Below are 25,290 nucleotides of genomic sequence, written 5' to 3' on the forward strand. Positions count from 1 at the left end.
CACAGCAAGTAATATAATGCATTACTGAATTGATGACTCATTACATAAGTATTTTATAAAACAGAGAAAACTGTTGGGTAAATATTTGTGCTCGTTATTTACTATCAATACAAGATAATATAACAGTATGGTATCTAAAAATATTCTTATCATGATTAACAATCTATGCGGGTCTATTCTATACAAAAGGCTGCTTTCGTCCGCTAAAACCGCTAACTAGGGTATGTTTGTATCAAATTATTAACACGTATTGTAACAATTATAATTTGCCGGTATTTATTGTTGCAATAAATGATATATTTTAACGGCATGCCCCCTGTCTGTGCTAAAATTTAGAGCATGGGCGATAGAGAGAGAGCGAGAGAGAGAGACAGTTTCGACTGATTAACTGATTACAATACAATTACAATTGTAATATTTCAATATAAAATGTATGTAACAAATACTAACACATTATCACGTTAGCGGTCGATAGTCGCCTTTTGTATAGAATAGACCCGCTGGTCAACTTGGTGATATGGCTTATCTAAGGATATACGCAAAACTATCGAAATTATTGTTAACTATTAAGAACTTCATGTTGGCAGATATAATTTAAGAAAAAGCTTCATGTAAAATAGCACTCGCAGCTTCATATACATGGCGGGTGGAGATGGGGTAACCCAAATTATTGATGTAAAATAATAGTTAAATATTCTAAGTCCTCTATTAAGTAAGAATCTAATCCCATTATTATATTTTTCCATGGACAAGGAAAATGTCTTGCGTAGGTACGTGAAAGTATTATTTCTACGATTAATAACTAATGAAGTTATCTAAATAGTCAGAATATCTTCTAAAACCTATCATTATTTAAACATTTAAAGAAACCATCATAATATAATATGACATATAATTTAATTAATAACAAGCTATTTTTCGGTGCATAATGCGAATTAAAGCACTCTATTTTCATTTATTTTGGCGTCTACTTCAAAATAATGTTTTTAAAATTGGAACTGTGCAAAGACCAGGCGCTTTCAAGCTTTATTGGAATTTTTTTAAATTATTATCTATATATATAATAATATATTGTATTACGTTACAGCAACACATATACGTTAGTGGCAATACGTCAATGGTTGATGGACGATAATTTTGTCCATCTTTTCTCTACCTGTCGCTAATCTTAATAGGTATGGAATGCTAAAATTCTTCTGAAATCTCATGTAGAAGGCGAAAATGCATCCAAGTTGATGGATACCTTGCAAAATGCCGCATGCTATAGGTAAACCGTCAAAGAATGTAAACTTTTTAGTCTTACGTATAGGTACGTACAATATATCGCACCCTCGCAACTAAACTGCCACAATCCAAAAAACGTCAAACAGAGAAAATCAGCGTTGAAGTTTTTACCTTTCGCATTTATGTACTGTGTTTTCGAAATATGTTTAGATATTGAATAAAGTTTTGACTTGAATTTGATCACTTAGGGATATGAAATTTTTGGTACATATACTATGAACGATAGACAATGAAACGTAGTAATTAACTCAAAACACGTAAATTTGGACTTGTGGCGGTTTAGTCGCGAGAGTGCGATATGAGTTGTAGGTTCGAATGGAATTCACGATACGTAAACTCTTCGACAGGGGAGTTGACCCGAAAGTTTTTACCTTCAATTTCAGCAACACGACGCGTCAGGGTGCATAAGGGGATGTGTTTTGAGATGACTCAGATTCTTACAGGTCACGGAGTCATGCGAGCATACCTGCACCGGTTTAAAATAGCATCTGATGGAAAGTGTCCATGCGACGACGGAAGCGACCAGGACGTCCTACATTTACTCCTAGATTGTCAAATCTTTAGCAAGGAGTGGCACAACCTTAACTTCTTATTACAGATGGCAGATGCGGACATTCGAGACCTTCAGGGGACAAACGAGGCCGGAAGAGATGCACTTTTTAATTTCTGTATTGATGTAATAAAAAGAATAAAAATAATAAATGGTGACATGTAATGATGATTCATGCCATTCAGATTCAGTTACTGCAGTCATATAAGATAGGATAAGTAAGTATATGCTCAGAATATCAGTCCTATACGACATTTATTTTATCACGGGAAAAACTCTGCTACAAATTACAGTCCTCAGTTCCCAATGAATACGACAAAATATTCATCAGAATAACCACCGCCTTGCGCTACATAGAATTTTCCAGGGTTTTTGCAAGGCGGTTTCATAGGCCCTGGCTGAATTCAAATTAACAATACCCGATGCGGGTAGAAGAATAGTTTTCAATAAGGCATATACTCTCAGCCGGCACATTTTGTGCCGGCACATTAACTAGCATCAAGTAGAGTAGTTTGCGTGCCAAAGTCCTTAAAGAAACCTCGATAGTAAATGCGAGGTATCCATCCATAAAGGCATCTAGAAAAAAATGCTTTTTTTGAATGACGTGGAAATATCATCAAAAACTTCGTCAAAAGCAGGAAGATATTATGTTTTATTGTGTACTTATTAAAATATCAATGAATATTTACTTATGTAATTAAGTACCTATGTTTAAAAATGATATTCATATTTTTGTTGAAATAAAATTGAATGCTTTTAATGAAAGGCAATGTGTAAATGCGAATAAAAACGCCTATGTACTGTCATCGAATATAACAAAAATGACAACATGGCAATGACACGCCAACTCCGAAATTAACCAATCCTTCTTCCGTTAAAGGGTAGAATGCATCCAAGTCGAACGTCTCTCTGTCTCCAAAAGGAAGTGAAGAGACACCGCGATACGCCCTGCGAGTTGTTAGGGTACAGGAAAGGAGACGAAACTCCAGGAACGGCGTTTCTCAGTTACCTGTGGGGACTATCAGCGCTCGCGATCGCCCGCATCCGGTGTGCCGGCGACGAATTGGGCGGGTACGACAGACTAAGGAATATTAAATTCATACCGTGCGTATAGTCTCTCCAATCCTTCTTGTCAGCGAATCAAAATTAATAACAAACTAACACATTCGATGAATTCACGCATGATATTCACTTTGAAACGTTAACTCTTAAAAATAATACGTACCTACCTATTCGTGTTTTTATGTTGACTTTGCAATAAACCAATCGAAATCTTGGAAAAACTGGAATGGTATTTGGAAGGTTTTTGTTATATGTACCAAAATACAATAATAAGTTGCTACTTCAGTCAATATTTAATCAACACCCTCGAGCATATAAAGCGGTGATGTAAAAAAAGCCAAGTGCGAGTAGTTAAATCTAAAAAATATTGGAGAAATTCCACGACGTCGGTTAGTAATCGAAGTAATAGTAAATAGTTACATACTTTGATTTAAGAAACAAAAATCGATTGCCAAAGTAGCTTGATTTGGAAGAGCGCTGATGAGTAGGTATTAAAATTGACCAATAGTTAAAATTTTTCGCAATTAGTATGTCACGCCGTAGCATATTGGATAAATGCGACGGAATGGGGCGTAAACCCGTGGAGATGCAGGGTTCGATTCCCGGCTGGGGTGGCTTACTTTTTTCAAAAAAGATTTTTTCTATTAGTTATAATATACTCTCTCAGTAAGTGTTTTTCTAAATTATATATGTTTAAAAAAACCGTGTTTACATATTGTTATAAATATTTTCATGCAATCATGGGAATTTAATTAATTGCATTTCCAAAAGAATTGTTATAACATTCTCAGACATTTTAATTTTTATACACGTACTAATTTAATCAATATTTCAATAATTTATGATACCAGAACACTAAAACCAAACAATTTTGATTATCAATAATATAATAAGGCACTTTTTAAAAGTGAATTAAACGGAATTTAGAATATCTAGAAGATCGCGACTGAAATAATTACTATAGTAAATAAGAAAGAAAAATTTGTCACTTTTCTTGCAAATTCTTCACTATTATACCGTTTGGCCTAGATGAGGCAATATAATAATAGCCTTCTATTGAGATAAGAGACAATATGATATGACATGTGATTGCTATGATAGAATTGAATCACTTGCACAACTTGATTATGGTGTTACAACCGAAATATCTGACATAATGTCTCCATACACGTGAAAAAACGCCGGCATACGCGTGAGATCCGAAAATTATGTAAGTATCCGTCACATCTAAATGTACGTAAATTAATTGGAGGACGACGAGCGTGGCGCTTATAGAAAATATGTACTAAAGCAATGTTTCTTAACCTTTTTACATCCGCGGACCACAAAAAAATCAAACAATGTTTTGCGGACAACCAACATTGTAGGTGCAAAGGTGTCTGAAAGATATGTATTACTTGAAACTTAATGTAAGCTTTTAAAAATAGATACTAACTATTTTTGAACTGCAGAAAATTTTTGCGGTCCACCCAAAAATCTTCGCGGACCACCGGTTAAGAAACTATGTACTAAAGTGTATAGTAACAGTATATACTGTAGCAAAATAGGTTGTCACTTGTCACACAGATACCACTGACAGATTTGAATACAGTAAGGTTAGCTCAATGAACGGCCACGATCGTCTTTCGTGCAACATCAATATCATTCGTAAATGTCAAAAATTATGAATGTGTTAAACTGATATAAATACCAATGGCGTAAAATATGATGGTATAGCTATAGTTGCATCTTTCTAAAATCAAACGTATGAAATGTCTGTCAATTATATCTCTCTTCTACGCACAAGGTTTAACGTAGACCCCCTTCGACGAATCAAACGCTTTCACGTGTAAATATTCACATTATAATTTTATTAGGTATATTGACATTATCACGTCGACAAAAATGTATTGCCTGTTCGCAAATTTACCCGGCGGCATGTTCGTGTTTGCCCCGCGCTTTTACTTAGGTATAATATTAATTGCCTAAATTAATTGTTTCGTAATTAATTAAGTGCTTAGTCAGCTATAAAAAGCCACGGGAATCACGATGGCTTAATTCAAACACTAAATAACAGTGCGTTAATATATAAACTATTCATCTCTAACATTCCTTTTAGAATATTTCTAGAACATATTATATGCTATCCTGGAGGATTTTTAATAATACAATTAAATGACTAGGTACCTGAAATACATCCCTAATGTGTACCTATCTCTATGTGACGTCTTAAATCCAAGATGGCCGCCGATCCAAACATTGATAAGAACAAATCAATGATCACTATCAGACATGTTCTAAGTATGTCGTTTATGTATATGACCTTTTTGTGTACAATAACAAAATAAACAAAAAAGTTAATCCTACATATTTATTGATACCATGTTAGATAATATATAAAAAATTTATTTATTTATTTTAAAAATTGGTATTTCGATGTTTGTATTTAATACGAACATCGAAATACCAATAGTCTAAAGCCGTATCCACACTAAAATATGCAGAGCGTTGGAGCAGAGCGCGGAACGGAGCAGTGAGGCAATGGGGGTTTTACCTGGAGCAGGAGCAGAGCCGGGGCACTGAAAACTGCTTCGGATGTTTTTTTATTATCGTTAAATTTTCGTCCTAAAATCCAATGAAAGTATTATTATTTGACACTTTGCAACACTGAAATTATTTGAATTAATTCTAAGTGAGAAGAGGCAGATAATGAAATACGATTTGCTGTCGAAATTTTGATTAATATAATTAATAATGATGACGAATAATAAATCTTATTTTAAAACTACTTATGTTTTCAACATTACCTATTTGTATTCCCGGAGCGGAGCAGACCATGGAGCGGAGCTGAAGCAAGTAGGTATTAGATCCCAGAGCGGAGCTGGAGCGGAACTCAAGAATGAGTTCGCTCCAACCCTGTGAAAATATGTATTATATCTTTCATTATTTATAGCACTGTTTTAGTGCGATATCAGTTATTTTACAAAGTTTTTATTAGGTCGTATTCTTATTTGTCCGGTGGTTTTTTATACCGTACAATTCTTGCAATCGATTTTTAACTAACTTCCCGACTAGCCTAGATATTTGAAACTTTTAGAATATATAAGAACACGATGCCAATGCATTTTTTTAATACTTTTAGCCATCTTTAAGTAGATATGAATTAATTTTCAGTTAATTCTGTTTTGTATGAAAAGTTATTTCTACACCATTATTGGTTGCTAGGGGTCTGGGGTCCTAGCAACTAAATTATTAATATATACGTGCGTTATTTTTGGAAATCAATATGTCATGTAAAGTACAATTTTTTTTGATCGCTTAAGCTAGCAAGTCAAGTTTATATGATTCAACAGAAAATTTTAAAACGTTGTACATAAAAAGTTCTTTTTATCTTGTAATTATTTTATTAATTGTCCCCTAGATTTAATTATCGAGTCGTGCCATTTTATGATGTTGTCAACGTGTGTGTGGACATTCAATGCAATGTATATTTATTTTAATTCTGGCAGGTTGTTTATTTAAACAAAAAAAAACACATGCAATTATACGTACGGGTGAAAAACCATGTAGGTACATGCAATGTTTGCTCATTTAAATGCTTGCGGCTCAATGTTCGTTATAGTAACCTGCTATATGATTAAAACGGCGTAAGTCGAATATTTTTTTAGATTATCTTTACATTTCGATAGTATGTAATAATAATTCAGTCAGGCATTTTCCAAGGAGTCATGACATCGCACATTTATGCCGGTAGAAAATTCTCAGCGACAAAGTTTCGCTGAGAATAAACTATTCCGTCGCTTTGGGCTTTAAATTTGATATTTACAGATCGTCATTTTCCGGTTACAAGTTAGCCCGGCTAAGCAGGGCGAGATCGCGCGCGAAATGACGGCAGACATTCATCCCTCGCTGGAGATTTATTTCCTTGTCAATTGTAACAAAATTAAATGCCTTGACGTCGCTAACAGGGAGCGAGCGGTATTTGACCTTCTACAGAACATTGTAGGTGTTCAACCCTTAAACAAGGTAATATTACTAAAAATATTGTTAACAATGCACCGATATATCAGAGTTTAATTATATATACCTATATATTATTATATTGTAATTTAATTAATTATTATTATTAATTATTATTAATTAAATAATTCAATTCATTTTTTTTATTTTTCTAACATATTGTGGACAAATTATAAGTTTAAGAGGTTCACAACATCACATTTAGAAACAAAGATAAAACAGTATTACATAAAAAAGAGATAGATCGGTAGATAAATTAGATAGGTACAAGGAAGTACACCGGATGAGTTAAGCAGACCCTATTTTAATAATTTATAAAACAACGTCCACCTAAGCTCATTCTCGCGTAGGTGGAATATATCAACACCCGAAGCAATTTCGTTGAACATAGTTATCGCCCTCCCAATTGGCATTACCAGTGGCAGGTTGGTTCTGCACCTTGGGCGAATAAACAACTGATGGTCTCTATTTCTAAGATAATTATCAGGGACACACAGGTCAACACTGCCCAGAATGGCAGAGTTCTCATTTATACTTCGTATAAGTCGAAAATAAAAATTATTACTTATCCTTCCTTCATCTTTATTAATATAATATAAATATGCATGCGCGCACAGAAACAATGGTTGGTATGTGCAATACAATAATATTAATTACTAATTTATATAGAAGAAGGGGGGCTACATATTTAAGTAGGTACTTTGATTATAATATGATTTCGCTATAATACATAATTATTGTCACTGATGAGAGAGATGGTCACGTACGAGTCGTAGCGATCAGTAGTGCCCACAAGTGGTTAGCGCGTGCTCTAGAGAGAACGGTTCTAATTATTTAGTATCCGTTAATGTCGTCCGTGTCGCTCTGGCCTGTCTTTTAGGCATTACTGCATGGCAACATTAAGATCCGACATAAACAGTGCAAACTAAACTTTGTCAGTCAAACTTTTTTGTTTTCATTGAACTAAAAGATACAATGTGTAGATAGTGTTTGTTAGTTTTAAAAATTCAATTAAATTTTGCCTAATCCCACACTATCTGTAATATGTATTCTTAATTCAACGAAAACAAATAAGTATGACTGAAAAGGTGTGCATTATTTTTGTCAGATCGCCCATCACATACCTATAATATACTATATATAGTTTGGTCTAGACATGGTTAAATTTAATATAAAAAAATAACCAGTACCATCTGCAATTTGTATTATTAGTTCAATGAAAATAAATAAGTATGACTGACAAAGTTTGGTGTGCACTATGTATGTCGAATCTTAACAGCCTATCCCCACCGCTCGCCACTGCCGCATGGTCATATTAGAAGCAAACATTTATTTTATTTTAATAACAACACGGAAAGTAAACACTCCGCTTTTCCTAAATAATTTACGGAACAGAATACATGTACCTACCTATAAACGGGAAATGTTTCAAATAAGAATTTCATCGCAATGATTTCTAGGTTGTCATATATGCTACAGATCATTTTTCTTTCTTTAATAATTCATTGGCATTGTATTGGAAAGGTATTTCTAGCATCCATCGAATATATGAGGATGAAAAACTAAATCCGTATCAGTATATTGATCGGCGATATTAAATAACTGACCGCAATTACAAATTCCTAATATCCATTTCCCGTAGTGTCCAATTATGGCAAACTTAGTAAATAGCTTGCTGCAATTATAATTTTCACAATAACTGTTTTTCGTGGCAGCCATATCCAATGATGTAAACTCTATAATATAGAGTAGCTCACTCAATTATAATAATTATTTCCTAAATATTATTTTCAAGATATTATTTTGATTGCGAGTAGGTACGTCAATAAATCTTCTTCTTCGATGGCGCTACAGCTCAAGTCGAGCCCTGGCCTCCTCCACCGCTGTCCTCCAGCCGGAACGGTCCTCCGCACGTCTTTTCCAGTTCCTGATTTTTAGTATCTGGTTGGCATATTTTGTAACATTATCACCCCATCGTGTGCGTGGCTTTCCCACTGGCCTTTTCCCTCCTGGGTTTCCTTCGAGGATCTTCTTCGGTATCCGTGACTCAGGCATGCGCTGGACATGGCCTGCCCAGTTTAGCCTCTGGAGTTTTATGAAGTTGGAGAGTTTTGAATCTTGGTATAAGCGGTATAGTTCCGTGTTGTACCTAATTCTCCACTCCCCACCATCATTCATGGGTCCGTATATCCGCCTAAGGATCTTTCTCTCAAAGCAATCCACCATTTCAGCTGCTTTCACATTTAGCGTCCATGACTCGCACCCGTATGCAACGACTGTGTGTATGACGGTTTTATAGAGCCGCGTCTTAGTTTTTCTGTGGACATTTCTGGATAATTTTGACGAGTAGGTACGTCAATAAATAGCGGATCATAATTCATTGGACACGTCACTCGAATATAAGTTCCCGGTCTATTAGTATCACAGTCTCTGTATCGCTCTGCACAACATCTCATTCTACCTAGACTCTGACCTCAGAACAGTATCATAAGTATTGTAACATAACTAGGGAATCCAATCCTGAGCAAAAATTCTGATCCCGGTATTTCGGGATTACAATTTGACAATCCCGGGATCCCGGGACTGGTCCCGGGATTGGAATTTTTTCGATTGTTAATATAAAAAAAATATATTTAAAAATAACATTGATAAAATCGGTCAAAAATAAATCTAGTATAATTTATACTATTTATTAACACATTTATTGTTAATATTGTATACGTTCAATCTTGGAAATACATAAGTTTAATGGAGTAAATAATATTGTAATATAAATAATAATTTGAGTTTAATATGAGATTGCTGTTTCTGATAGTAAAGACTTAATTAATGGGTTAGCGAGATTTAAAATAGTAAAGCAAATCACGGTGTACTTATGGCCTTTCTGCTTCATAAATCTTATTAGTCAGCCAAATATGAAACTGCCGTAAAACGTATGAGATCATGATGGAATTACTTTGTTAATAGTGTGAAGCATTGTTTTTTCCAATCTTTTTGATTTTTATTAATTTATGTGAAAAAATAAAATGAATCGGCAACTTAAACATGGGTATAAATCAAACTTCATTCAAACTCAGTTTATTTCTAGTGTAGTTATTTGTTATTAAAAGTATTTTTTCTGTTAAATTTTCGTTTTTATTTTATTTTCCATAAAAATTGATAAAAAAATCAATCGCGAAAGTTTCGGGGTTATGTTTATCAATCCCGGGATTCATAGGTATCGAAAATAGCTCGGGATCCCGGGATTGGAATCCCTAAACATAACTACTGTAACATACTATTGTACCTGTAATAAAAACTCGCTCCTCCATCCATCGGAGCAACCACCAAATCTTGACTTCTTCATCCACAACACCATGACACCCAAAAATCTTGAAGACTGATCTCACTCCATCCTTAATTATAGCAGCGACGGACATGAAGAATATGGTTGACCTCAACGCAAACATCCGATAAAGAATATGGCCCAAAAAGAAGTTGTAAGCCAAAAAAGTATGCCAACATTTCAAACTATTTCTATTATTCCCTCAAGTCAAAAAAGATGCAACATGAGGGTTAAACGGCCGCTCTACTTTCTCGTCACCATCAGTCAAACGTGAAAGGGTTTTATGGGTCCCGAGCTAATGGACAATTTTGATGATTCACGTTTACGGACACTGCGGATTCGGACGGACCGGACGAACCGGCGGAATTTCGGACACGGACGTATTTATTGAATAATAACATGTGTCATCCTTATACGACAATTTCTCCCAAAACGTTGCCAAAGGTGGCTCGTTTTCTTTTGACTGATGCGAATTCGTTTTCAATGGGTGGCAGAAAAAAACACAATTAATGTTTATTACTATAATATTCTAATAGCTTTTCGCCATCGTTTTTATTCATATGCTCCAACTACTCCATATAATGACTATGGGCCGAAGGTACTTACTTGATGGAATTTGAATTTAAATTCTAATGGAAGTTTATAGAGAAAACAGTCAACCTTTGTCTTTTTACAACGTTACAACGTTTTTCTTAGCTCGTATTCTTATTTGTCCGGTACAAATCTTGCAATCGATTGTTAACTAACTTCCCGACTAGCTAGACATTTGAAACTTTTAGAATATATCAGAACACGATGCCAATGCATTTTTTTAATACTTATAGCCATCTTTAAGTAGAATTTAATTAATTTTTAGTTAATTCTGTTTTGTATGAAAAGTTATTTCGATACCATTATTGGTTGCTAGGGGGTCCTAGCAACTAAATTATTAATAATATATACGTGCGTTACTATGGAAATCAATATGAAATGACATTTCATTATTTAGTATTTCTATCAAGTAGGTACACATTTATTTGATCTTTTAAGCTAGTCGAGTCAAGTTTATACGAATCAACAGAAAATTTAAAAACGTTGTATATAAAAAGTTCTTTTTATCTTGTAATTTTTTGTTTAGCTAAAATAAGTTAATTTTATGCCTACACATAAATGGAAAATCCTCACCGATTTATTATAAGTACTTATTAAGTTTTTTCTCGAAATTTAATAAGCTTTTTATGTTGTGAAGTCGTCAGCTATAACCTATTAATGTATAATACACATAAATAATTTAATGCACAGTGACGTTACATGAGGACAGACACGTCATGTATTGCTAATGGGCGACAAATAAGGAGACGTGTATGAACATACCAACATTTCTGCGCATGCAGTGGCGGTGTTCCATGATGGTCGCTTTGTTGGAAAGTGTCTTAAATAATCGATTATCTTTTAAAATTATAAAAAACATTTCACCGTGAGCTGTTGTATCAGAAATAGATGGCCGTATAGTATTAGGATCAAATGCATGTATAAATAAAATACGTAATAAACCCTACGGAATACAAGAACATACGTAGGTAAGTAAATATAAATATAATCAAATCGTATATATTTATATAAAATTCTAAATGATTCAAAAATACGTTAGCAAGTAGGTGCTCATAAGTATCGAGTCGTACCTACCTATCAAATTTAAAATATTTGTTCTTATTGAATCTAATAAAATTGGAACATTACTGTCTGCAATGCTACACGAACAACGCTCTTAATGCTATACGCCCATCTTTTCCCGATACGACAGCTGACGGTGAACTGTGGTACGACTAAATGACGTATCAGGTACAATTTACATATTATTATCCATCTTATAGAACAAGTTTGTTTAATATGGTTTAAGATACGTAGGCATGGCTCCCACAAGGAGGGGGCAGACAAGTCTCTAGCCTGGGGGCCCGGTCTCATGGAAAGCCCGGCGTGGTGAGACGACCGGATAAGTGAGATAAACACACATCACAAATTTGCTCTAAAGTACCTATGTGGTGATGCAATGCAATATTTAATTCGATACTCGACAATTCCATAATTCATGTGGATTTAGTACTAAAAATACATTAAATACCCATAATTTTACCGTGAACACCATTTGGAAAACGATACTGTAGGGCGTCATACTGTCTTTAACCTTAGCGATAGGTAGGGGGCCCAACAAAGATCCTAGCTTGGGAGCCCGCTTCATTACGTGGGGCCATGTACCTACGTATGTGTATTATTTTGTGTATTAATACATCCACATATTCGAGTAGCGTTTCCGGTCACCCTGTTAGTCGGACACCAAGAGAGACTACACGCATGTGATACTGGTAAGCAAGTTCGTGTAGAAAATTATGATAGATTTTTTCAATTTATATTACTAAAGGAGTGTACACGCGATTCGCATTATGGCCGGGGTATTAGATCCATAAATTGAACCGATTTATTATACAACATTTGCCATCTTTTTTTTATACACAAGCAATTTATTTAGGCCAATATATCACGTTATTGATACTATTAGAAATATTGAACTGGGTATTAATTCTGCACCCGGAAATAAGGAGGTACTTCCATCACTGTGGCGGGTGGCCTGTATATTTAAATAAAAACCAAAATTTTTTGACGTAAAACATCTTACATTTCGGTAGATATGAGGTCATCTCGAGATTAAGTACCTACGATTGCTCACAGTGCTCCACGCCTACTTCGACTAAAGCAGTAAACGATACATCGTCCGAAAGGTTAGGAATATGCTAAATCATCGTAAAATCAATATAATCCTACGATATTCACTATTTAGATTTAAAACGTTCAATATCTCGTGTACCACCGAACATACGAAAAGGAACAAATACACTTTACAATAATGATTTTGTGTAATCAAAGCCGGACAATATCGTAACGAATTGTATTTTACAGGTTCACGATGCCGAGACCAACTGCTGCACAAAAGAGGGTTCAGAGTAGAGGTCGGAAAACTGGTCGATTTTGAAGACCAGTATAAAAAATACTTGTTCCAAAATATTTACCTACTAATATTTGGGATATTATATAGAGCGTTTGGCGTGCGTAAATACTCGAACATTACTACCTATTCCGGGACTTAAGACTGACGTCAACTCGACATAAAGTCTCATACTCAACTGGAACTGAAACTAACTCCATATTATTACTATAAAACGAACTTGTCACCATTTTTGTCCTTCACTATACCAACTTTACAACTGGGGAGAAAGAGAGAGCAATGACGCCAATGACAGTTGAGTGTATCACAGCTCTACATACTTGTACTATGCTATCTCGCTCGCGCGCATTTAATGCCAATAGCATGCTGCACAGCAAGGCCCACTATATTCAGAAATTGTGAATTCCGATCGTAGTGTTAGATATTGTTTATAGATCGAATGTAATTTATGGTTAACTGTTTGTATAGAATTTTGATTACTTCATATTGAAAAAAATGGTAATACAATATTATGAAAGAAAAATACATCGAAAATCTTCATTTACTGCGAACATCTTAACGCGTTGCATTGTAAGTTAACCAATAATCAGCACTATTATTAAACTTTTTTTGTTTTTTAACACCGCAACAGACCATGGGGCCCAATGACAGTAGTGTAGTAAAACAGTAATGTAAACAGTAGAAGTGAAACAATTATAAAGTTGTTTTTTAATTATTATTAATGTCCTTGCTCCTGTCCGCCTCCGCTCCCGTTATGTATATGCAGTCACGTCGATGCGCGACCGTCTATCATAACCCTTAGGCGTAAAACCCACTTGCTCTCGCGCAAAATTTTACAAGTGGCGTGTAAATCATCGAAAATACAACGTAATCAAATACGCCAGCAAACACTGGATTTGACTACGCATTGTGCCCGCCTGCCCCATGAGTCACCGTTTTTGGCTTCTCAGCGATACGACTTAACGAAAATACAACGTAGTCCATTCATTGAACACGGCAAGCAAAATCACGCTCCTCGAAGCGTCGTCGATAGACGGGCGAGAAGCCATTATTTAAGAACAGTGAACTCTTTGTTTAGTTATTGCGTGTCCGATATTAATTACAAGCCCCGAGAAATTGAATAATATTTTTATTGCTTTGTTATGAGAGACGCTGATAATAATAATTATGTTGTGCTCCTTGAGCCCCTTATTACATAGGTGAAGGGTAATGCGCGGGTGGGAGGGGCCTACTCAGTAGTGAGCACACCGAACGCTTTTGTGGTGGGCTTTATGCCTTAAGTGTGCCAGTTGAACAATCTCAAACACCCAGACTTTGAGAAAATCACATTTAATATATTGTGACATCATCAGAAATCAAGCCCAGAGCCCCCAGATGAAAGGCCAGAGCCCTACGCGCTGGACTTCGAAGACCGCCAAATTGACCAATAGATAATTATTGTTTTTTTAATAGCATTGTAATAATGAATTCTCTGCAATTGGATTGAGTAGGTAATGTTTTATTGAATGAGTTGGGGAGTATCCGCGCGATTAATTTATTATTGTCAAATCTGATATTTCCAACATTCACGACAGTATCATAGGCTTTGACAACGGTACGAGAACCAAAATAGCCACAGACAAAAACAGAGTAGAGTGTAGAGTTTACTTACTAACCTCAAAATGAAACCCTGTCATATAAATTTTAATTCAATTAATTGATTTCAACATAGTACTTTTAATAAAAAAAAAAACACTAACGAAACGTATAAACACCACCTATGACAAGTTATTGATTGCAGAAGTACTGTTTTATCGACAAATATTATAAATACAAACAACCAGGACCGGTTTGATTTATAGAGATATATAATAATATGCTTTTAAAACAGCATTTTTCGAAAATTAAAAAATAACGTAAATTTGAATTAGCATTTATACGAATCTCGTTAGCCTTAAAGGCTTCGCATATTCAAATAAAGAAACTTAATATTTTTCAATCGTTTTGAACAATACCAAAGCATAAAATAGTAGGTATCTAGATCTATTAGTATAAAATAGTACTGCTTCAATTAAAAAAGTTTTGTCTGTTTGAAGTTTGATAAAATGATGAATCAAACATAAGAACGGTGAGCGATTTAAAATAAAATAAAATAAAATAAATATTATAAATAAGGAATATAGTACATATTATATAACCCACTCCGCAGCACACTTCGTCTAAATAATTAAGAGCGTACATAAGTGAAACGTTAAATAATTTCCAACAGTATGTGGAACGAAATTTCGCAGTCGTCGCCAAACGGAGACTGACGGTCGAGGTATGAGCACGTCAATTTATTTTTTTGTAATGGCGTCGGAGGAATATATTCTTAAATCGTGTAAAGATGACTAAAAAACGTTCCGCATGTACTTGAAAAAGAAAACATGTCAATGAATGTACTATTATTATCACGAATATAATAATAAACATAACATTAAAAGGATGCATGTTGATTTTTTATGACAAATTATATTTCGTTCAGCTCGCGTCATTTGCACAATCTGCGCATCGCCTAGTCACGATCTTTTTAGACCATGCCTCAGCTGAAGTATAGCCTTAATTAATAGTATAACTGTCTACATTTGTATATGTATAGGATTGTCGCAGATGAAACCACTCAAAAATTGGGCGCCACAGTAACAGTAAGTGAAAAATGCCAAGTAATTAAATATTAACAGGCATGGGAAGGATTTCACACAAGAGGAAAAAGAAACTACTTAAGCAATATATTTTAAATACCTACCACATCAAAGTCATAGTTGTTAGTAAATCTCCGCATGATTGGTATGTATCAAGTCAAAAGTATAATCGGTAAGACGCGATAAACTTCGCTGTACAAACTCAAAATTTCGGTGGATGTACGTGGGAGCGAAAAACTAAGTACCGAGAAGAGTGGAAGGAGTAGAAGAGGTTTTTCTCCAGCAAAAAATCGACTCCGACTGATGATGATGATGTATGTTTGTTTCTTAAATGAGTAAGCATTTACTTGGTAGAAATCCATTTCAAAAGAAATGAAAATATAATTAATATTAAATTCTACAGGTTCAAATTCTACAAACCTGTATAATTTAATATTAATTATATTTTCATTTCTTTTAAAATGGAATTCTACCAAGTAAATGCTAACTCAATTAATAAAAAGATGGCAGATATAGCCATCCAAGCAAGTTTTTATAAACCTGTAGAATTTAATATTAATTATATTTTCATTTCTTTTATGTTTGTTTCATTATGTCTTAAACGAGATATTAATTAAAAATTAGAGAAACATTCGTATTTGGCACCAATAGTGGCTTTCCATATTGCATTCGAGGTAGGTATAAATAAGCAACAATTAGGTTGTTCGCATTTTCCCGCCAAATGTACTCGCAGCGAAAAATTAAGTACTGAGAAGAGTGGAAGAAGCCACGGGAGGCTGTCATCCACCAATAGATGGACCCCGACTGGTGATGGTGTATGTTTGTTTCATTATGTCTTAAACGCGATATTAAATAAAAATTAGTAGAACCTTCATATTTAGCACCAATAGTGGCTTTCCGTATTAGATTCTAAATAGGTAAATAAGCAACAATTAGGTAATTTCTTGTGTTGTGTTAACTGTCAATGCATGCTGGAAATGCATTGTATTATTGATTTAATTTAATAAAACGCAATTTTTTAGTACTTTTTCCAGTTTTAATAAAAAAATCTGGATTTATTTAGTTAGATATATCCAGATGTATTTATTCATCATCAGCCGGGGTCAATCCACTGCTGGATGATGGCCTCCCCAAGCTTTCTCCAACTCTATCGGTCCTTTGTCGTTCGCTGCCAAGTATTTCCGCCGAACTTTACCATTTCGTCAATCCAGCGGCTTTTAGAGCGACCCTGTGGCCGTTTCGTACCCCTTGGGTACCATTGGATGACGGCATTTGTCCAGCGGCCGTCCTTTCGGCGAGCAATGTGCCCCGCCCATCTCCATTTCAGCTGTTTGGCAACGTCTATTACATCGCGTACTCTTGTCTGCTTCATAACCCATTCGTTTCTCTTACAGTCCTTTCGCGTGATGCCCAACATGCACCTCTCCATGCCTCGCTGTGTGACTCTTAACCTTTGGACATCTCTCGTGTTGAGGGTCCACGTCTCGCAGCCATACGTGAGCACGGGTAGCACACATTGGTTGAAAACCCTACGCTTAAGACATAATGGTAGGTCACTCTTGAAGATGTATTTATTAAAAATGGAAAAAGTACTAAAAAAATTGAGTTTTTTTAAATCAATACAATATAACAATTAGGTAGTTAGTTCACATTTTCCCGCCAAATCCTGAGATTATTCAGTGATACGTCTTTCTTCTATACATCGATTATTATAGGTACCTACATTCATCCAATATGATTATATATTTTGATTCAGTTTTTCTAATATCACACTAAGTGAGTAGTGACTAAGTACATTAATGTAAAAAACACAAATTCTTTACTGCCAAAAGTATAAAGAAGTTTAAAGAAGTTATAGAAAACTGAGCTATTTTTTTTATAAATAAATCTTGGTAAGAAATGATTGATTTAGCTCATCTTTTAAGGGTAATGCTATTCAACTTCGCCCTGCGATTTATATAAAATTTCGAAGGACCCAAGGCCAGGAGGCGTTTTATTCATTTTGATAAAACGGCCGTCGATCAGACACATCGCAGCTGCTTGCTTTTCAACAACGCAAAGGTTTTAATTTTAAATTAATAACATTTTATACAAACAAAATTCGCAGGCTGCTTTTGCTTGCTCCTTATAATAATATTTATCTCTGCCCTAGAGGTAAACTAACAAATTAACTTTTTAGAGTTAACCGGATTTTCGGGTTTTCTAGTTCTATCGAATAGTACCTATAATAAAATAAAATATTACCAATAATGAAAATAGTATAGGTACTGTTATTGTCGTTTCTTACAAACCGGCTTTAGAAGCTCAATGGCGTATTTGATAATGGTTATTGATCTTCACATAAACACACAATATAGGTATATTAACTCTTGGTTGGGTGATTTCTATAATAATTATATGTTTTAGATACATACATATATATTTAATTAGAAGTAACAGTAACAATTTTCAAGTTGCCAGTCAAAGATGCCTTGCATTCAAGGCTCAGCGAGCGAGCATGGTCAAATAGTACCCCTTTAGTGATTACCAACCATGGCCTGAACAAAAACGAACCATAAGTGCGAGTGAGTAAGCTCACCGCTTCTCCGCTATATGCGTGAGACTCGTTAGAGTAAGATGGAATTTCTACGGCTGAATTTTAAAAAAATTGAAAACGCCGCCGGAAAAAAAATGATTTGGCTGATTACATGCATTTAAAAACTGCGAGCACGTGTTGCTGAAATTTGTTGTTTTTGTGTTAAATATAAAGTTAGTGGTAATTATTTTTAGTTATTTTAATATAACATAATATGGTTAACTATGCTGTGTTTAAATTTGGTAGTCATATTGAGAAGCAACACGATGGTATAACGTTTCATAGTAAAGTTGATAATAACAAAATCGTTGTTCTACTGTGCGTTATACGCTAGAAACACGGTTTTATTTTGCCGAAAAATAGGCCCTCTCTATAAATCATTACTCTGAGTAACCAACCTTTTTTGTTTGGCGGATCCCTTGAGACATTTTTTAAATCTCACGGAACTTGTTCATGGTGATAGTAGACAATGGTCGTGCTAAGGCAATAAGCAAAAGCATAATTAAGCAGATATTCGACGAGGGCAGTCTTAAAAAATGCCTAGTTTTACTATTTTACTCTCAAATTTTATCTGAATTAATTACCTATTGCAGTTTTTGTGTCGATATCTTAAAACGATAATGTATGAATAGAAAATCTTTAACACTACAAACTCTACTCTACTCCACTACTCTACAAACATTCATTTTATCGCCGCAGATGAAAATTTTGTAATCTTTATGTAATCTACAGTGAAAAGTTGTGCTGTTGGTATTTTTTCCTTAAGATGGTCCTCTCTTAGGATATCTCGACCTAAGCAACACACGACCTGCCTACCGGCAAGATGGGATAGCAATCACTGTCGGTAAACAATAATAAGTAGGTACCGAAGTATTAAAAACATATTATTATCTACAACCGTTAATATTCAATTTTTATTAGCTGTTAGAATAATAGATAATAAAATTCTCTTCTTAAGCAGAATTCGCACTATTTCAATAATAACAATGATGCGATATCTAATCCTATCAAGCTCAGCTTTCCATCACTCTACTGTTTAACTAGATGCCACGTACTTACTTTTAGCCTATTAGCAAAAAGGTTTCAAGATGTAACCAAACACCTTTTGGTTGAGCTTTTCCGAATTCTCGCGGAACCCCGGTTCGGAATCACTGCCCTAGATTGAGGCCGCCATTAGTTTTATATAAGCTTTATAATTAAAATACCAACTACATAACCTAATTTAGTTAACAGAAGTTATTTTCTGAGATTATCCTGCAATTTTTAAACATCGATTGGAGAAAAAGTCTTGTAAAATATCCAGTTGCTATTATTGGATTATTAATTATATTATTGGACTGAAAAGAAATTTAAAATATTTATTTACAAATAAACGAGTGACGCAAAAAATGGATTTAGTTCATGAAATTGTCTGTCGAGTACGACACTTTACTTCTGGAGTCGAGTTCTATTATAGATAGGTAAAAGCTTCAGGTACCTACCTACTGTTGAAAATATACGAATTTGACGAAAGACATTCAACAATAGAATTATAAGGCTTTATGCATTTCTAGCACAAGCGCCGCTTGCGTGAAAGTGGCATAGTTGAGTTTTAAAGGTGTGCCGTTCTTTTAATACCTGACCTAAGTATAGTGTTGCAATTTGTACAATGTCACGTAATTTCAAAACTCTTAAAAAATAACATTAAACAATATATTCAACTATCGACCTATGACGTTACTAGGTTTTTAATTGGAATAAATTCACTTCATATAAATTTAGTTATATTTAGTAATCGTGGATCCTAAGTAAAAGAGAGATCCAGAAACTTAAGAGTAGCACAGCGTGGGACGGAGAAGTGCATGCTGGGTATAACGCGAAAGGACAAAAAGCGGAATGATTGGATAAGAAAACAGACAAGGGTTTGTGATGTAATAGAGATCGCTAAAAACCTAAAATGGAAATGGGCTGGACACACAGCTCGAATAAGGGACAATCGCTGGAAAAATCTAGTTATCCAGTGGTACCCAAGAGGTACAAGGTAGACCTAGAGGCCGCTGGATCGATGAAATGGTTAAGTTCTGAGGAAGTACGTGGCAACGCAACGCACAGTACCGAGAGAAGTGGAATCAGCTTGGAGAGGCCTTCATCCAACAGTGGATAGATTCAGGCTGATGATGGTGGCAATAAGTATACATATCAGTTTTACGAACTTGTGACACGGGTTTAGGCATTTCGGCATCTTCAGAGGTTATGTATAACTGAATGCATATTCATTGCATCTTTAAATTATTTTATTTCTCATACTAGTATTTCAATATAGCTGTCGAATCTTTTATGACAGGTTATAACTACTTTTCCACTAGATATTGTCGTCGATTTCCACACAAAATGTATCTCTGATTATTCTTCGATAATTCCATATTATAATCACATAGAAACAATAAAACAGTAGGTACTAATGCGGCACCCACCTGTTGTGTTAAATGAAACAGTGTCTTCGCAACTGCTTTGGACTATCAATAAGATTAAAAACAGGTATAAAGACAGATGACTGAGATATTACACAAATAAATTTATCAGTTTTACGTGGAAACCTTTTCACAGAAAACAAATTATTCGACCTCTAGAAGAATTTTCGATTAAGAATGAAATTGTGTTCGTTTTCGTTGAAGAGCTTTTTATGTAGGTACCTACGTGGGGTCGGGAGAAAATTTGGCTGATTACGAGAAAACTTCTATGTCTAGGAAAGTCGCAATGTTGCGAACGAGAGGCGTTCATTTAACACGACTGTTGGAACTTTGCAGACGGGAGGTTTGGGAACGCTTAACCAAATTGGAGAATGGATTAAAATCATTTTTTGGCGAATTAAATTCACTTAGTTTTTAACGACCTCTATGTTTTAATGGCCGACATAAATCATTGGAAACCAATTGTAAACTGTTTTTAATCAATAAGTTTAGTATTCACTGAATTTATTACATTATTACTTACCTAATATTCAGACCATTGTACCGATGTACGATATTCTGGAATATTTGAATTTTTAAGCACCAGTCAATTATATGCGTGGTCGCAGCCATGACCTATTTTGGGTGAAAGCTGTTTCCTCATATTGTCAGGCTCACCAGGCACCAATTGCGAGGGCTGTGCGGTTGGTCAATGCACTCCCCAGAGATAGATGTAGGCATTTTTAGCGATGCATAAAGTATACTGTTCTTTAAATTCTATTTTATTGTTCAATTTGTTTTTTTTTTTTTTTGAATTACTGTGGTTATTTTATGTTATTGCTTTTCTATAAAATTAGTTTGTGCTTCGTTTTTTTTCTCTATCTTGTTATTTCTCTAGTTGATTTACTTGTACTTTTTATTCTAAATGTCATGTTGCGAACGCCTTGAATTAATAATTTGGAATGTGCTCAACGTCTTTTTTTTAATAAATAAGTAAATAATTTAGAATATAACGTAACATTGGGAAATCCAGCAATAAAAGAACAGATATAACATGATCATAGACATCGATGGCAAACACCCTATACCTACTAAGGTGATTTTATTTATTTATATTATTTATTTATTAAGGAAACGAGTATTACGACATTACAGCGATTGGCCAATGCGCCATAATACATAATAAATACAAATATATAAAAATATCTTAATTACAAATAAGAACTAATATAACAAGAAAGTAGAAAAGACAACATGTGTAAATATTAAAGAAACATGATAATATATACAATTATAAATTTAACCTATTTAATATGTCCACAAACATTATATAGTTAATAAAAAAACAAATCAACCTTTATGGAGCCATCAAATAAGCTAATTGCACGATACACAGCATCATGAAACATAACATGTGATCATTTAATTAAATCCTACTTTCTTAAGAAATATAATTTTAAATAACCATAAGACATTTCAAAGGATAAAAAATTCCAACATGGTCATCATTCTATTGAATTTAAAATTGATATACACAGTATTTGTACTAACATAGAGATATACGGTATATAAGTCTATCGAGTCGTCTACTAACATCTGAAAAAAATGCATGATATAATTAATTAATTATTTTGGTTATTAGTAAACACTACTTAATGGTTACCTACCATCGTAATTCGCATTTCAGTGCCACAGCCTGAATAAAGTCGGCCATGACTTTGACGAGACAGTACAGTACCTACTACAATAAAAAGATTTAATAATATGAAGAACGCTACTAAACCCCCAAGTTTTTGAGCCCCCGAATAATAAGAATATTATTACTATTGCAAAGTAGTATTTTTCCTGTAAAATATAAACTCCCCCACCTCAGCGCACTTAGCATATCTAATCTAGAGTGCCATAAGAGTGGGTGGCACACGCAACGATGCGCCCCGTACCACGTCGGTTGGCAATAAAACGTAGAAAATGGCCGGAGCAGCCGTTCGACCCCCGCTTCATGGAAATTGGACCGATTCGCTCTTTTTTCTTCTTCTTCCTCACTTTATTTCATTTTACTACGCGGCGATCACGCGCCTATAAATCGGCCAATAAACTTGATAGCTCTATAACAATCACGTCGGTGAATTTATTTACATTCTAGATTGTGCAGCCAGGAATAATTCTCAGGGAAGGGAAACAAACGAGACCGATATTTGCGAACGGATTATTGTTTTTAGGATATGACCTTTTTTACAGCAAATTGAAATCGAATAAAATACCTACTATATCTTTACGAGACTGAAACGAGCAGCAGGCAAAGGTTTTAATAAAGATATTCACAAGCTTACGATTACACTTGGGAATGGGTCGATTGTTTGGACCCGTATCTCTTATATTTCGGCTTTTTTATTTAGCCACGTATTTTTATCGACTTATACCTACGTGGTGTAAATCAGAACACTGCCATTCTTGCTCTATGTATCTCCAAAATATCCATAAATAATTTAGTCAATTAGAAGGATACGGTTTTCGACTAAATTGCTTCAAATATCGAAATATTCCACTTACGCGAGAGCGCATTTATTTAGGTTGCGTTGATTTATAATTAGTTATGAATATATATTTAGCTCAATCTATTTTTTATGTTACCTAGTTCATTTTACCATAATATGTTTTAAAATCTTTAAACGGGAGTGTTCTTGTATTGTGGCCGCTAAAATATTGTTATCTACAACAAGTATCAGTGTATGCAATTAAAAATAAATTCTAGGCAGGTAAGTAAATAACTAATTTATCTACATTGCAAATTCGCGTTTATGTAGGTATTTATTTGGCTTCCCGTGTTCACTTCAATATTGATATAGGTAAATTAATAATAAACAATTTCTTTTATTCAACGAAAAATTCACAAGCTTTGAGAATAAAACATTCTTTATATTGAATATAATACTATGTACTTATATAATTTGAAAACACTTCATATGCTTATATGTGAACCTGTATTCACTGAATTCATTTTACATGAAATTGCGTTAATTTTTGGCTATCGGTTTTTGTGTTTTTAAATCGAGGTATCAATTAAGTGTCCTAATTACTAACCGACGCCCGTATTTTTTAAGTGTTAGTTTTTTCAAATTACATATCGACCGTGTTTAGGAAAAAGGGCGTAACTCACACAGATCAAATTTTACAGGAGGCAAAAAACGTTTTTTGAATGATTTTGGTTCAATATTAATAAAAAAAAAATAGGCACATACATTTAGTGCATGATGATGGATGATTTGGTGTAATATCTTTTCAATCTACTAAGAATTAAAGAAGTTATTACAGAAAAATCATTAAAATTGAGGGAAAAAGCTTTTTTCTTAAATTAAAACTTAATTAAAGTTCAATTAATACCTGAATTTAGATAATACATCGGCATTTGCTGCTTACTTCCTTTTTACAGAAAGTGTATTTAGTTGTATACATTGTTAATATCTAATAAAAGCACTTTTCGAAAAATCGAGGGTTACGCCCTTTTTCCTAAACACAATCGATATGCATGTTCAATAAATGTAGGCATATGTTTGTTGATGGTCTTAAAATAATAAATCCAATAATATCTTTCGCATGAACAGATGTAATAAAATATAATATAATACTTACAGCAATCATACAAGTGTGACACACTTCAATATTTATGTTCTGTTGTCAAAACAAACCAAAGCGGAGGAAGTGATTGTCAGCAATTTCCTCAATCATAACCTCGATCAATAGTGTATATTAAGATTTATTTATTTGCGACAATGACTCACGTAATGTATTGAGTTTATTTGTATATATATATATCAAGGAAGATCCATAACTCGTCATCACTCATCACGAGTCCGGTCACTCGACACAGTCAACCGTCATTCACTCGAGTTCAGTCTCGCGGTTCGATTAATCCCTCGATAACATCAATATCATCAGTACATCCGTACCACGAGTATAACATCACTGTCATCTGTATCATCGTATGTATTTATTCTTATATCGACATATAAACTCTCTCTTAATCTCTGCACACCTCATCCTCCCTTCACTCTATTATCCTCAGAATCAAACGTATCCATTAACCAAAACGTATAAGAAACAATACGGGGAAACAGGTAAATGTTTTTGTGACATTAATCTTAGGACCAGGTAATCACTCACCACGTCATGGCAACGGAGATGATAAATAATACAATCTACGCGATACCAATTTAACGGTCTGTTGGTGTCATCTTCGACGTTCGTCCAATGATACGAAACCGACCGTCTATTAAGTAAATTATTGTAGTCATCCAATAGTGAAACTACTAACTATGTATTGGAGAAGAGAAGACAATAGAATCCAACGCCATTATTAAAACCGCAGAAATAATTATTATTACAGAGAGTTATCAGCTGGCTGACCTTTTGCAAGACAAAGGCGTTG

General features: G+C 34.3%; 1 long non-coding RNA gene across 1 annotated transcript in view; it reads right to left on the bottom strand.

Annotated features, from left to right (window-relative positions):
• LOC147065706 (uncharacterized) overlaps nucleotides 1-25,290 on the bottom strand; it is a 432,281-nt gene that overhangs the window by 15,699 nt on the left and 391,292 nt on the right. The window lies entirely within an intron of this gene.

The sequence above is a fragment of the Rhyacophila brunnea genome, unplaced genomic scaffold (assembly GCF_057557595.1).
Source record: "Rhyacophila brunnea isolate RB1 unplaced genomic scaffold, BYU_Rbru_1.0 scaffold_6, whole genome shotgun sequence".
Taxonomy (NCBI): domain Eukaryota; kingdom Metazoa; phylum Arthropoda; class Insecta; order Trichoptera; family Rhyacophilidae; genus Rhyacophila; species Rhyacophila brunnea.